Genomic DNA, 14,852 nt, shown 5'->3' with positions numbered 1-14,852 from the left:
GAGAATCCCAAGGACAGAAGAGCCTTGTGGGTCACAGAGTCAGACATGACTGAAGTGACTTAGCCTGCCTGCACACATACAATCCTATACCCAATACGATAAAAGCAAACTGGAGTTGAAAAGTTTCCCACAAAGCAATTGCCAAAGCAACTGGTTTTGTTGGTTGAATTTATCCCTTCACTTAAGAAAGAGAGTATTCTTAATTTGTAATAATTCTTCCATATATTAACATTTATTAGCTATTTTTTGAGACCAATATAACCTTGACAGCAAACCCTAATAAGAGCACAGCAAGGAAGGATAATTGCTGGACCATTTCACTTGTAAACATAACATATGAAAACTTAAAAATAGTAATAAAGATTCAAATCCAGAACATTATAAGATGTTCAATACTTCATAACCAAGTTGGGCTTACCTGAGAAATGCAATATTGTTTTCAGTAAAATCAATCAAGTGAATTTGTACATCCATAGAATAAATGAAAAACTCTTAATAGATGCTTCAAAAGTGTTTTATAAAGTTCATAATATAACACTATGTATGTTATATATTATACAATATATGCATATGTAATATATGTTATATGTAATATAATCTGTTATAAAATTTGTAACATAAAATCTAAAGACCAAGATGATGTATATGCAAACTGACATACATTTTAAATCTAATAATATCGATTCAATTCTTTCCTCCTAAGAATAGGAATGAGATAAATATACTTGCTATCATTATTTCAATACAGAATTTACATGAGATCTTGAAGGATACAAAAGGCAAGGGAAAAATAAAATTTAAAAACCCGTAAGACTGGAACAAATGTATAAATTTGTAATTATTATGATCAAATGATTTTTCATTTACACAAACCAGAGAAACCTGGAATAAATATAATTAAAAAATAAATTCAACAACTTCTCTGATATAATTTAAAATTAATGAATTCCTAAATAGCACCCACATTAAGTAATTTTTTAAAAATTTTTAAATGATATAAAGTAACATCAGACACATCAAATAGACTTTTTTAAAAATATTTGTTTATTTTTGGCTGTGCTTGGTCTTAGTTGCTACAAGGGCTTTTTTCTAGTTGGGGAGAGAGCTAGGGCTACTCTTTAGTTGTGGTACACGAACTTCTCATTGTGGTGGCTTCTCTTGTCATGGAGTATAGGCCCTAGGCATGTAGGCTTCAGTAACTGTGGCTCCCAGGCTCTAGGGCATAGGCTCAGTAGTTAAGGCACATGGGCTTAGTTATTTCATGGCATGTGAGATCTTCCCAGATCAGGGTCAAACCTGCATCTCCTGCATTGACAGGCAGATTCTTTACCACTGAGCCACCAGGGAATCCTCAAATAGACTTTTGACTTCCAACTATAGTGGAGTGGACTATGTCAAATTATGTCTTCTAAACACAAGAATAAATGTAAAAACTGGAAAATATACCCCTTCAAATTCCATAACTTCTCATCTCTGGAAATCAAATAAGGTAAAACTGTAATAAGTGTTCATTTAAGAAAAACTATTAAATGATGGGTAAGAACAGTGGGCTCAAAGCTATGGTTTTTCCAGTAGTCATGTGTGAATTTGAGAGTTGGACTATAAAGAGAGGTGAGCACTAAAGAATAGATGCTTTTGAACTGTAGTATTGGAGAAGACTCATGAGAGTCCCTTGGACTGCAAGGAGATCAAACCAGTCTACCCTAAAGGAGATCAGTCCAGAGTGTTCATTGGAAGGACTGATGTTGAAGTTGAAACTCCAATACTTTGGCCACCTGATGCAAAGAACTGGCTCCTTGGAAAAGACCCTGATGCTGGGAAAGATTGAACATGGGAGGATAAGGGGACAACAGAGGATGGGATCGTTGGATGGCATCACTGACAAACGCATCACTGATGTGTTTGAATAAGCTCCGTGAGTTGGTGATGGACAGGGAAGCCTGGCATGCTGTAGTCCATGAGTTGTAAAGTCTGACACGACTGAGCGATTGAACTGAACTGAACTGAAGAACAGTGGGAGTCTGTAGCCTTACCCAACCTCTGCCCTGTCAAGCTTGATTTTGTAATATTACTATATTTGGGCTGGGAAAGAGAAAAATAAAAGTTTCACTGCCTAAAGGTAGACTTGATTTGAGGCAAAAGGTGTATACTCAGGCCTGACTGTGTCATCTGTAAATGTAGCAAACTCTGTAGGCAACATTGGGGAAATCTTATGACTGTTACTCTGGGATTAGCATCTCTGTTGGGACAGTGAAAAAGCTAGCCAGAAAATTAGTGGGCAATCTTTGAAATTAGAGAAACATAAAAGGTTATATACCCTTTCAGATGTTACCATCTAAGTGGGAAGCTATGTACATGTGCATGGGAGATCAGGGATGGTTCTAGGAAAAGAAAATGCTTAGCAAGTGTTGAAGATGGCCTCAGTGTTTTCTAACTCACACACAAATTTATTGTCAGAAATTGAAGAGAAATTCAAGTTGTTTAAGTACATTCTTTCCAATTCTACATTAACCATTGAACTGTGTAGAAAAAGCAGACGCACCAAGAAAGTCAGGATGACAAAAAAAACAGAAGTGATATCACCAGCCATACATTTCAGGGAAGAAAATTTCATAGGCTTAGTCCAAGCAAGTTATTGAAATAGAATTTTTAAAATACATATATAAATTAATAAAACAAAAATTTAAAAAGCAGCAACAACTACCCTCAAGGGGGAGGGGTAGCAAAATTTGGAGTTGTAACAAAATAAGATATGAAGTATCCAATTGTCAACTTAAGATAGGCAAACAAATAAAAAGTATGGCATGTACTCAGGAGAAATGTATTGAGTAAGAACTCTGAGTGGATCCATATGTTACATTTATTAAAGGAAACCTCTGACTCAGATATTGCAAATAAATTCAAGAAATTAAACTGTGTTCAAGTAAACAATGAAAATTAATAGTATAATTCTTCAAATAGGGTATATTAAGACAAAAATAGAAACTGTAGAAAAGAACCAAATGAAATACCTAGAATTAAAAAGCACAAGTAATAATAACAATGTACAATGAGGTTTATGAAATACATAGAATTAGAATATATTAAAAATGCAAAGAACTGGAAGGAAGAAATGGAAGCTAATTTGAAATGAAAGCAGATCCTAATAAACCAAAGCTGAGTAATATAACATGAAACAAAATGTGCATTTTGTAAAATATAGACATATACATCTAGTAAGCCAATCTAAGATACAAAATGAAATACTAAAAAGTATACACTTTTTTTAATTTTTAAAAAATTATTATTTGTTTATTTATTTGGCTGTACTGGGTCTTTTGGAGAAGGCAATGGCAATCCACTCCAGTACTCTTGCCTGGAAAATCCCATGGATGGAGGAGCCTGGTAGGCTGCAGTCCATGGGGTCGCTAGAGTCGGACACGACTGAGCGACTTCACTTTCACTTTTCACTTTCATGCATTGGAGGAGGAAATGGCAACCCAGTCCAGTGTTCTTGCTTGGAGATTCCCAGGGACGGAGAAGCCTGGTAGGCTGCAGTCCATGGGGTCGCACAGAGTTGGACACGACTGAAGCTACTTAGCAGCAGCAGCAGCAGCTGGGTCTTTTCTGTTGTGCGGGCTTTTCTCTAGTTGTGGAGCACGGAGGCTACTCTGTAGTTGTGGTGTGCAGGCTTCTCATTGCTATGGCTTCTCTTGTTTCAGAGCTTGGGCTGTAGGGCATGCAGGCTTCAGTAGTTGTGGTGCGTGGTCTCAGTAGTTAAGGCTCCCCGGCTCTAAAGCACAGATTCAATAGTTGTGGTACAGAGGCTTAGCTGCCCTAAGGCACGTGGGATCTTTCCAGGCCAGGGATCAAACCTGTATCCTCTGCACTGGCAGGCAGATTCTTCACCACTGAGTCATCAGGGAAGCCCCAAAGTACACATTTAATCAAGGGAAAAGGGAAGAAAACTTTTACATACAAGAAGTAGAAGGATGACAAGCCTAAAATCAATTGATATTAATTTCCTAGAGCTTCTGGAAGAAATAACAGCAAAATGAGTAGCTTAAAACAATAAAAATTTATTCTCTCATTATTCAAAATTCTGGACACGTGGAAGTTCAAAATCAAGAAGATGGCTACTGCTCTTGTTCTGCTTTATTTTCTTATTGTGATTATTTATAGTAAGTATTGTCAGCACATATAATAAATAATCTATTAGGAATAAAAATAAGTTTTATTTGAATTAACTGAAGACTATAGCCCGAGAGACACAGTTTCAAGAAGCACCTGAATGGTATTCTTCCAGACTACAAAATGGAGGAGGTTTATGTAGATAAAACCCACAAAGTTACATAGATTGTTTGTCAAGAATTAGGATTGGAGCTGGCAAGAATAAGGTGCTTGATAAGCAAGAATTGATTAGGAAAAAAAAAAATGACAAGGATCCAAAATGGTTGCATAATTATAAGACTTTAAGACTATAAAATTGCAGCTCTCAGCTGCTAGCCCATATTGAGAATGGCTGATACTGTCCTTGAGTCTCATACTATTCAGAAAATTCAAGTACACAGTGATGCAATTATAGTCTGAAACCATATACGCAATGACCACTTGGTTCCATTTTGAATGCTTGAACCACGGTTACTCCAGTTTGATTATTCAATGCATTTGTTTCTTTAATGGTTACAGCAGTATGCAATGCATATTTATTGGCCATAAGACCAGCTATTCTATTTACCATAAGGTTCAAACTATGTATAAGCCCATACCTCAACATGTGAAAATTCCTCCCATCAGTACCCTCAAAATTTTTAAGTATATTCTGCATGGATTCATCTTTTTCTGTGAAGACTATAAGCTCCTTATGGGAAGAATAACTCCTGTTTTTTGCTCATTGTTTATAAAGTTAAAGAAAAAAAGTCTATGGTAGATATTAAATATTTGTTGAATAAATACTTCTATGTATGCATAAATACATTTTAGGATATATTTGTCTAATACTACGTAATTCACAAAGATTTGATTCAAAAAGAGCAAATAAATTAATAGATTTTTAATCCACCTCATTTTACAGGACATACAAAACAGACCTCAGAATCAGTTTGCAATAGGGATGAGGAAATAAGTAGTTTTCATTGTGGTAAGTTCAATATACTGTTAGTCATTCAGTTGATGGTGAGACAGAGGTAAAGAATCTGCCTGTCAATCAATTCAGGAGAGTCAGAAGATGTAGATTTGATTCCTTGGTCAGGAGATACTATGAAGGAGGAAATAGAAACCCACTCCAGTATTCTTATCTGGACAATCTCATGGACAGAGGGGCCTGAAGGGCAGGGGTCACAAAGAGTTGGACATGACTGGGCACATACAAGATGTTTTATCTGTTTCTCTTAATGTACTCATCTTTTTAAAATTTCTTTTAAAAGTTTTTCATATCTTCATTGCTTTTTAATCACAATTCTTTAGATACAGATTAAACTTTTGTTTCCAATAAGGTATTACTTATAACTAATCAAATAGTATCTTTCAAACAGTAAGTTGACTTAAACAAATACACAAATAATGTAAGATAACCACCATGAATCTAGATAAATTATATGAATGAGTGATGTGCTTATATTATAGAGTATAGAAACACTGAAAAGCATATTTCAATAGACTATTACACTCAAATACAGAAAGTTGAATGTCATTTTATTTATTTTTTTTAATTTCATTTTGTTTTTAAACTTTACATAATTGTATTAGTTTTGCCAAATATCAAAATGAATCCATCTGGTGCACTGAATGTCATTTTAGAATGAGCATAGATTTTGATGACCAGTGGAAAATAATTTCAAACATTTCCTGGGGAATTAAGAAACATTAAATATTTTCCTTAGCAATTAATATAGATAGTTTATTTAAGTATTAAAGCTCTGTCATGTGAACACTAGCTATGTTTTGCAGATGAAGAAACAAAAGCACAAAAATATCTATAAAACTTGTCTGAGTTCTCATGGCTGGGAAGTGGTTGGAACAAATTTTGGAACCAAGTCACAGGATCCAAAGGGACACATTTTTCTTCATTGTGGGGCTTTTTGTTTATTTTTATAGGTGGAATTTTTTTTTTTTCTTATTTTGGAGTATAATTGCTTTCCAATGTTGTGTTAGTTTCTGCAATACAATGAAGTGAATCAGCTATTTGTATACATATATCGCCTCATCACTGTGTTTTAATGGTTGCTTCACTTCAGCTTATCAGATTTTTTCCTCCACAACTACTTATTTGCTAGATAACTGAAGGTACATTATTTAAACTCCATAAGTAGGCATGATGTTTTTGGAAATTAAATAAAAGTATGTGTTTAACTCTAGGTTTTCAGAGACACTCAAAAATGTTAGTCTCTTCTCCTCTTTCTTAAACTCAAGGATGAGAGCGCCTCTTATTTCACATTCTGTTTCTGTCTGGATCAAGTTTCCTGTGGGCTGTCAGAGCTGCTAAATCAGACATCTTTTCATACATGCCACTTAGAAGAGTCAGGAACACTGTCTTCCTGCAGTTCTTGGGCCCTTTAAATACAGAGCGAGAGCCTCTCACTGGTCTCTGTGCAGCAGCTCACTGTCAGCATTTCACTGCTGTCTGACCGGCACCAGAGCCTGGAGCTCATTGGTAATACAAAGAGAAATGTCTGCTCTCTGACAGACACTGATGGCAGGGGCTGCCACTCCCAGCGGGCTGTGACTTGGGCCACAACCAAACACAGCATGCCACAGGCTGAATCCACTTTGATGAAATAGGATTCTTTCTTCTGTTGGAGGGTTCATTGGACTTATTTAAATTAGGTTGTGATTCTCATGGAAACAGACCAGTCTTGGTAACTAGCAATAATTTGCATTATCCTTCTGAAATGCAGGAGGTTATATAGGAATTTTATCCACAACTACTACTGCAGTGTGACTTTAGTCAGAACTTCATTCTGCAATATTTCATTCTCGTTTCTAAAACCACTGTTTCACTTGGAGTCTTATTGCTAATTAAAAGAACTATTTCAAAATCTCAAACTCTTCTTTATCTCATCATTTCATACTTCTCTATATTGAGCTTCCTTAAAAAAACATTTTGGTTTCACCATGTCCTTCTACTGATTTTTTTTTTTTTTCTTTTCTGTTTTTCCCCAGAATCTCTAGTTTGTTTTAGGGATATATAGAGCATATGGAACAAAAAGAGACAAATCATATTTGATGTGGTAGTTAATTTTGCAGATGAGAAAATGGAGAGTAACATTGATTAACCCTCTTTGTTAGTGAAGGGTAAAAACAAGGATATAAATATTTTTCCCTTTAATCTAGCACACTTTGAAATTTGTCACACAGTCACATACAAGTGAAATGAAAAGGATAATTTCTGATGGTAAATTAGCATATTAAACTCTACTTATGTAGTAGCATACACAATTATGTAATCATAACTTTTGTCCCTATACTAGCCAGATTTTGTAATAGATTAAAAATAGTATTCACCAAGCTTTGTAGAGGGCTTCCCTAGTATATCAGTGGTAAAAAATTTGCTTGCCAAAACTCAGGAGACACGAGTTCAATTCCTGGGTGGAGAAGATGCCCTGGAGAAGGAAATGGCAACCCACTCCAGTATTCTTGCCTAGGAAATCCCCTGGACAGAGAAGCCTGGTGGGCTACAGTCCATGGCGTTGCAAAAGAGTCAGACACGACTAAGTGGCTAAAAACCAGGAAAGCTTTTGTGGAACAGGAATTTATTCTTGTTTAATAAAGGAAATACTGAATTACAAAGCCAAAGAAAAGATGGAGATATATTATCCTGTCTTTCATTTTAATTTCAAAGTTTTTATGTAAGGGAGCCTTTGAAATGATATTTTAACTCATATCAAGATATAAACTGATAGTATATGTTTATATATAAACTGATATTATATAAAACTCACAAAAATGACAGAAACAGTTTCAGTTTCTATAACTAAAAGTGCTTTATTGATTTATATATAAATTTTTATGTCATTCTCTGATAAGGAAAAACTCCTCAAAATGAGCAGGAACATAATCATGAATAAAATTTTGAGTGCTAATGTCAGATTCTGTTCTAAATATAGAAGGAAATTTAGCAACAGAGAATTTAAGTTGTGTATTGAAGTAGACAATGCTAACATGCAACTACTACTCAAACAACAGAAACAAAATTCTGAGAATACAATATATGCATGGAGTGGAAAGCTGCTCAACCTTATCAATTTTCAAAAAAATTCAGATTTAATCAAGGAAATGACATTTTATATACAGCAGATAAGCCAAGCATTAAAATGTCAATATTGGCAAGGATGTGGAAAAATCCAAACTCTTCATCGTTGGTGTAAACACAGAGTCAGACTCAACTTAGTGACTGAACGAAAGCACCCTGATAAGCAACTTGGCAGCATTAATTAATGTTTTATGTTAAGCACACATGTCCATGGAAATTTGTATCAGAGCATTAAGTATACTGTGGTTAAAAAATAAAGTTGGAGTTTTAGCAACATTATTCTCCATAGGCGAACATATATATCAAATGTCCTTCAATCTTATTCTTGATTATGATAATATCTGGAAATGTGGGCTTCCTTATTATGATGAGGTTGATGTTAACAATAGGCATAAAATGATAATAAACTAAATGCAAGCTTTCTATTGTATTTGAAATCATTCACTTCTTTTAAAATACAGAAAAATGTGGCAAATATATACAAGTCAAAAAAATCAACTATTTTTTCATTTGTATTAAGCTGCCATCTTTTCAGTATCAATGATTTGGGGATATAGAACACAGTTCTTAAATGTTCATAAACTTTGAATGAGATATTTTGTTTCTAAAATCAATTATATCTAGTCCAGAACTCTTTCCTCTCTTTTATTAAATGTAGGAATAGGTTGAATTTCCTCTTTATCCCAGAGGCTTTATCTATCAAGTATTTTGCTATGATAGTTGTAGAAAGTATGTTTTAGAATTTCATTTTAACATGTAACATTTTATCAGTTTAGTAATTTTAAAAATTGTTCTTCCACTTAAACTCGGTATTTTTTCTTGAAAATCAAATGTTCCTTTGAAAATGCAAATGGAAAAAGTATAATATAGTGCTATGTATTAACATCAAATATTAAACACTTTCTAAAACATGATCAAAAGCTATTAAAATATCTATATGTTAGTAATAAAGAATCATTTTAAGATTGTGAAAATCTCATTTTTATAATTTTAAAATTACTCTGCTTAGTAACATACACATATTGACTCTTAGCCTAGGAACATATATCCTTTTGTTAATAGTTGGCAAACTTTTCAAAATATCTGATTACCACTAACTATGTGTGAAATAAAATTTGAAAATTTTTTCACATGTTATTTTGTTAAAAAAATTTTTACTATATTTTTGTGAATGTAAATATGGTATACAATTTTTTTCTATGTAAACAACAGGGAAACACATTGTATTGGTAATGATCTGCTATTTTCAGATTTCTTTTCAATGATACTGTCTATACACTGGGATTTTGCTTTAGAAATAAAAATGTTATTGAATATATTATTCAGTACTTCTACAAGATGAATTAGTTCTAGAAATCTGCTGTACAACATAGTAACTCTAGTCAACAATACTGTATTGTGCATTTGACAATTTATTAAAAAGGGCAGATCTCATGTTAAGTCTTGTGCTCTCTATCTCTTGTACACACACATACGCATACACACAAAGGCTCACAAAGACACAAGGAAACTTTTGGAGATAATGCGTATGTCTCTTACTTTGATTGAAGTAATGGTTTATCAACGTGGATACATTAAATAAACAGTTTTTGTCTAAAACTTTTACCTCAGTAAAGCTGTTTTTCTTTTTTACTTAGAAAAAACTGTGTATGAATATGAGTATTTTAGACTTTTCCTCGGATTTTTTAAAAACCTTAAAAAAATTTGGAACATGCACCAACTTCCTGTAATATTGTGTAAGTGCATTAAAATAAGAATATATATTATTTAAGAGTTTATCTTCATTATTAAAATAGAAAAATAGTTACAGTAAGCAGTGTTAAAGTCAATTTCTTTAAATTTATATTAAATATTTTAATCACTATCTTTAATCATATTAATAGGGGCTTCCCTGTAGCTCAGATGGTAAAGACTTTGCCTGCAATGCAGAAGACCCTGGTTCAATCCCTGGGTCAGGAATATCCCTAGAGAAGGGAATGGCAACCCAACCCAGTATTCTTGCCTTGAAAATTTCATGGACAGAGGAGCCTGGTAGGCTACAGTTCATGGAGTTGCAAAGAGTCAGACACCACTGAGCAACTAACACTGATCAGTTACCACTATAGATCATTATAGCCATATTAAACCAAATGACTATCCTTTTAAAAAAAATGTTATATGCTCATTGCAGTGCTAAGTTCTTAAAATAGGTTACCTATTTCAATTCACCCAACAACCATCTAAATTAATACTGCAACTACTCTCACTTTACAGATAAAGAAATTAGGATTTAGAGATGTGTGTATCTTTCCCAGTTCATACAGTCACAAATTTCACAGCCATTCTTGCCATAAAAACTGACTGCTCTGCCTGAGCTTTTAACTACCAGGCTGCATCTTTACTGGTGAAAGAACAGGTGGTGTAGATCTACTGTTTCATATAGTTATTAAGAAATAATGTGCATCATATAACATCTATGAAAATGCTCAAAACATTTTTAATTCTACCCTTTTACAAAGTCAGCTAAAAAGAAAAGGATATATAAATTTAGAAGGTAACATGCAACAATCTGGAAAAATATATAATGTTTTTGTAGATTATTAGCATAAATGACATACAACATTTGGTATTGATAACATTTAGAAAGTCCTTTTAAACAAAGGCAAAAAAAAGTAACTGCAGCATTTCATCCATAACCAGATGGCCAGGCATAGCAAATCAGTAGTATGTAAATAACTGCATTGTAAGGACACATAAAAAATGCCTAGCTACTCCACATCTACTTTATACATAGATGGTTCCCATGTAGACAAGACAAAAATATGTACTTTTTATTGTGGCTAATGCAGTCCCCAGAGTTGCTAGCACCATTTTGAAGTTCATTTATATAAAGATACGAAAACAGATGTGTCAGGAACATCTGGATCCTGTGCTAAAATCAACTGTGAAATATAGTGCATATGCAATTCAAACCACACATAAAATAAAATGGGAAAATATAGTCAACTGTTAAGTTACTGAAAAGTCAGCACCGTTATTCTCCATCTTGAGGCAGATAGCAAATATCTTTTGCTGCAGTACTATATTAGCAAACATTACAGAGAGAGTAATTTACATCCTCCAAGTCAGCCAATGTCATATAACAACAAACAAATAATTTTGGAAAGAATACAAGAACATATTTTCATATGGACATAAGTTTATTAGTGACAGTTATATCTATCCTAACAAAAAACTTATCAAAATATTTGCCTCAAAATAACATTTCTGATGTATTGAAGGAAGGTTACCAGCCAAAACAGGTCATCCACAGCTAATTATATGGCTTTTGTCTTTGTGCATACATTATGATTGGTAAGCTGCCAATGGACATGTGTAAATAATGAACAAAATGATGAATTTAAAAATTCTAAACCATTGGACCTGGCTGCTGTCTTAACGACAGAATATTAACTTCCACACCTGGTCCCCATTCTGATAATACTGAAGTATCTTCATCACATTTATTTGCATTGTCTGCTCTCAAATATTAACATGAGTAGTATAAAGGAGGATTATAATCTTCTGGAAAAAATAAAAAGATTACTTTGGCTGAAGAGTTGTTTGCTTTAATAAAGTTCTGCCTTTTTTAATTTGCTTCTAATATTGTTCACTTTAACCTATTTCTTTTTTTTTTTTTTTTTCTTTTTTAATTTTATTTTATTTTTAAACTTTACATAACTGTATTAGATTTGCCAAATATCAAAATGAATTGAAAGCATTTCCTCTAAAGTCAGGAACAAGACAAGGGTGCCCACTTTCACCATTACTATTCAACATAGTTTTGGAAGTTTTGGCCACAGCAATCAGAGCAGAAAAAGAAATAAAAGGAATCCAAATTGGAAAAGAAGAAGTAAAGCTCTCACTGTTTGCAGATGACATGATCCTCTACATAGAAAACCCTAAAGACTCCACCAGAAAATTACTAGAACTAATCAATGAATATAGTAAAGTTGCAGGATATAAAATCAACACACAGAAATCCCTTGCATTCCTATACACTAATAATGAGAAAACAGAAAGAGAAATTAAGGAAACAATTCCATTCACCATTGCAACGGAAAGAATAAAATACTTAGGAATATATCTACCTAAAGAATCTAAAGACCTATATATAGAAAACTATAAAACACTGGTGAAAGAAATCAAAGAGGACACTAACAGATGGAGAAATATACCATGTTCATGGATTGGAAGAATCAATGTAGTGAAAATGAGTATACTACCCAAAGCAATCTATAGATTCAATGCAATCCCTATCAAGCTACCAACAGCATTCTTCACAGAGCTAGAACAAATAATTTCACAATTTGTATGGAAAAACAAAAAACCTCGAATAGCCAAAGCGATCTTGAGAAAGAAGAATGGAACTGGAGGAATCAACCTACCTGACTTCAGGCTCTACTACAAAGCCACAGTTATCAAGACAGTATGGTACTGGCACAAAGACAGAAATATAGATCAATGGAACAAAATAGAAAGCCCAGAGATAAATCCACGCACATATGGACACCTTATCTTCGACAAAGGAGGCAAGAATATACAATGGATTAAAGACAATCTCTTTAACAAGTGGTGCTGGGAACTCTGGTCAACCACTTGTAAAAGAATGAAACTAGAACACTTTCTAACACCATACACAAAAATAAACTCAAAATGGATTAAAGATCTAAACGTAAGACCAGAAACTATAAAACTCCTAGAGGAGAACATAGGCAAAACGCTCTCTGACATACATCACAGCAGGATCCTCTATGACCCACCTCCCAGAATATTGGAAATAAAAGCAAAAATAAACAAATGGGACCTAATTAACCTTAAAAGCTTCTGCACATCAAAGGAAACTATTAGCAAGGTGAAAAGACAGCCTTCAGAATGGGAGAAGATAATAGCAAATGAAGCAACTGACAAACAACTAATCTCGAGAATATACAAGCAACTCCTACAGCTCAACTCCAGAAAAATAAATGACCCAATCAAAAAATGGGCCAAAGAACTAAATAGACATTTCTCCAAAGAAGACATAAAGATGGCTAACAAACACATGAAAAGATGCTCAACATCACTCATTATCAGAGAAATGCAAATCAAAACCACTATGAGGTACCATTTCACGCCAGTCAGAATGGCTGCAATCCAAAAGTCTACAAGTAATAAATGCTGGAGAGGGTGTGGAGAAAAGGGAACCCTCTTACACTGTTGGTGGGAATGCAAACTAGTGTAACCTATTTCTTTAAATCACTTTATCTCAGCCTTCACTCATGCTATCTGTATCTAGTTTATTTCCACTGGTTTATCCAAACTTTCATTCCTCATTTTTAAGTTAGGAGCCATGTTGTCTTTTCCTTTGTATGATCCCTAAAAGCAGCTAGTTTAAATGTATGCTAGCAATGAGTATTCAGATTTCTCCTTTAACTGATCACCTAGTTACATCATAACTTAAGACAGAAACAATAGTTCAATTTTCCTTTTGTAATAAATTTTCATGCACTTTTAAGAATTTAATCGACTCTGTAGAATCTTTTTTTTAATAAGACTAACAATATTGCCCCAATTATTTATGCTTTTAAACTAATTTAAAGATAGGTATAGCTACATTTTGCCAAAATTTATTAATTCTTCAAGTTAATTCCTTCCCTAAAGTTACATTTCTTTTTTTCCATTAAAAAGAATTCCTGCTGCTGCTGCTGCTAAGTCGCTTCAGTCATGTCCGACTCTGTGCGACCACATGGACTGCAGCCTACCAGGCTTCTCCGTCCATGGGATTCTCCAGGCAAGAACACTGGAGTGGGTTACCATTTCCTTCTCCAATGCATGAAAGTGGAAAGTGAAAGTGAAGTCGCTCAGTCGTGTCTGACTCTTAGCGATCCCATGGACTGCAGCCTACCAGGCTCCTCCATCCATGGGATTTTCTGGGCAATAGTACTGGAGTGGGGTGCCCATTGCCTTCTCCCAAAAAGAATCCCTAAATATGGAAGGAATTTAATTTTCATGGTTTCTTGTATTATTCAAAAGATATCTCCCATTATTTAACCTTTATTATATTCTTGATCTTTAACTGCTTATGTATAATAAAACTTTAGATACATTTGACATTTATAGAATATTTGGTTTAGCTTTTGCTATAAATGTTCACAATAGATTTCAAACTGTAAAATTTACTTTTAAGTAAACTTTAAAAAACTTAAAGGACAAATATTCAGTTAGAGGAGCATATTACAGATATGAATATTATACATCTTAAATGTCTAACATTATACATTTTAACTTTTAACAGGGAAGACACAAATGACATACCTGCCATCACTGTAAGTTTCTATGTCCATACTAGGGCCTTCTGATAGTATACAGTACTTTCAAATTAGAGTCAAGTTTGGTCTTAAAATCGTTCCTATAATATGACTAAAATGGCTAAAAGTGAATTGGATTTTTGTGTTTTAAAGCCAGTTGTTTATTGATTGTAAATTGGTTTTCTTAATCATTCAGGGAGTTTGTCATAATATACACTTCTAGGTCTGCTCCCTGGAGATTTGATTCAGTGAATCTGAGATCTGCATTTTGATTAAAATCCCCAATTAATCCTTAAAGTGTCAGGTTGACATAC

The sequence above is a fragment of the Bubalus kerabau genome, chromosome 2, assembly GCF_029407905.1.
Source record: "Bubalus kerabau isolate K-KA32 ecotype Philippines breed swamp buffalo chromosome 2, PCC_UOA_SB_1v2, whole genome shotgun sequence".
Taxonomy (NCBI): domain Eukaryota; kingdom Metazoa; phylum Chordata; class Mammalia; order Artiodactyla; family Bovidae; genus Bubalus; species Bubalus kerabau.
Note: the sequence above shows the minus strand (reverse complement) of the source record.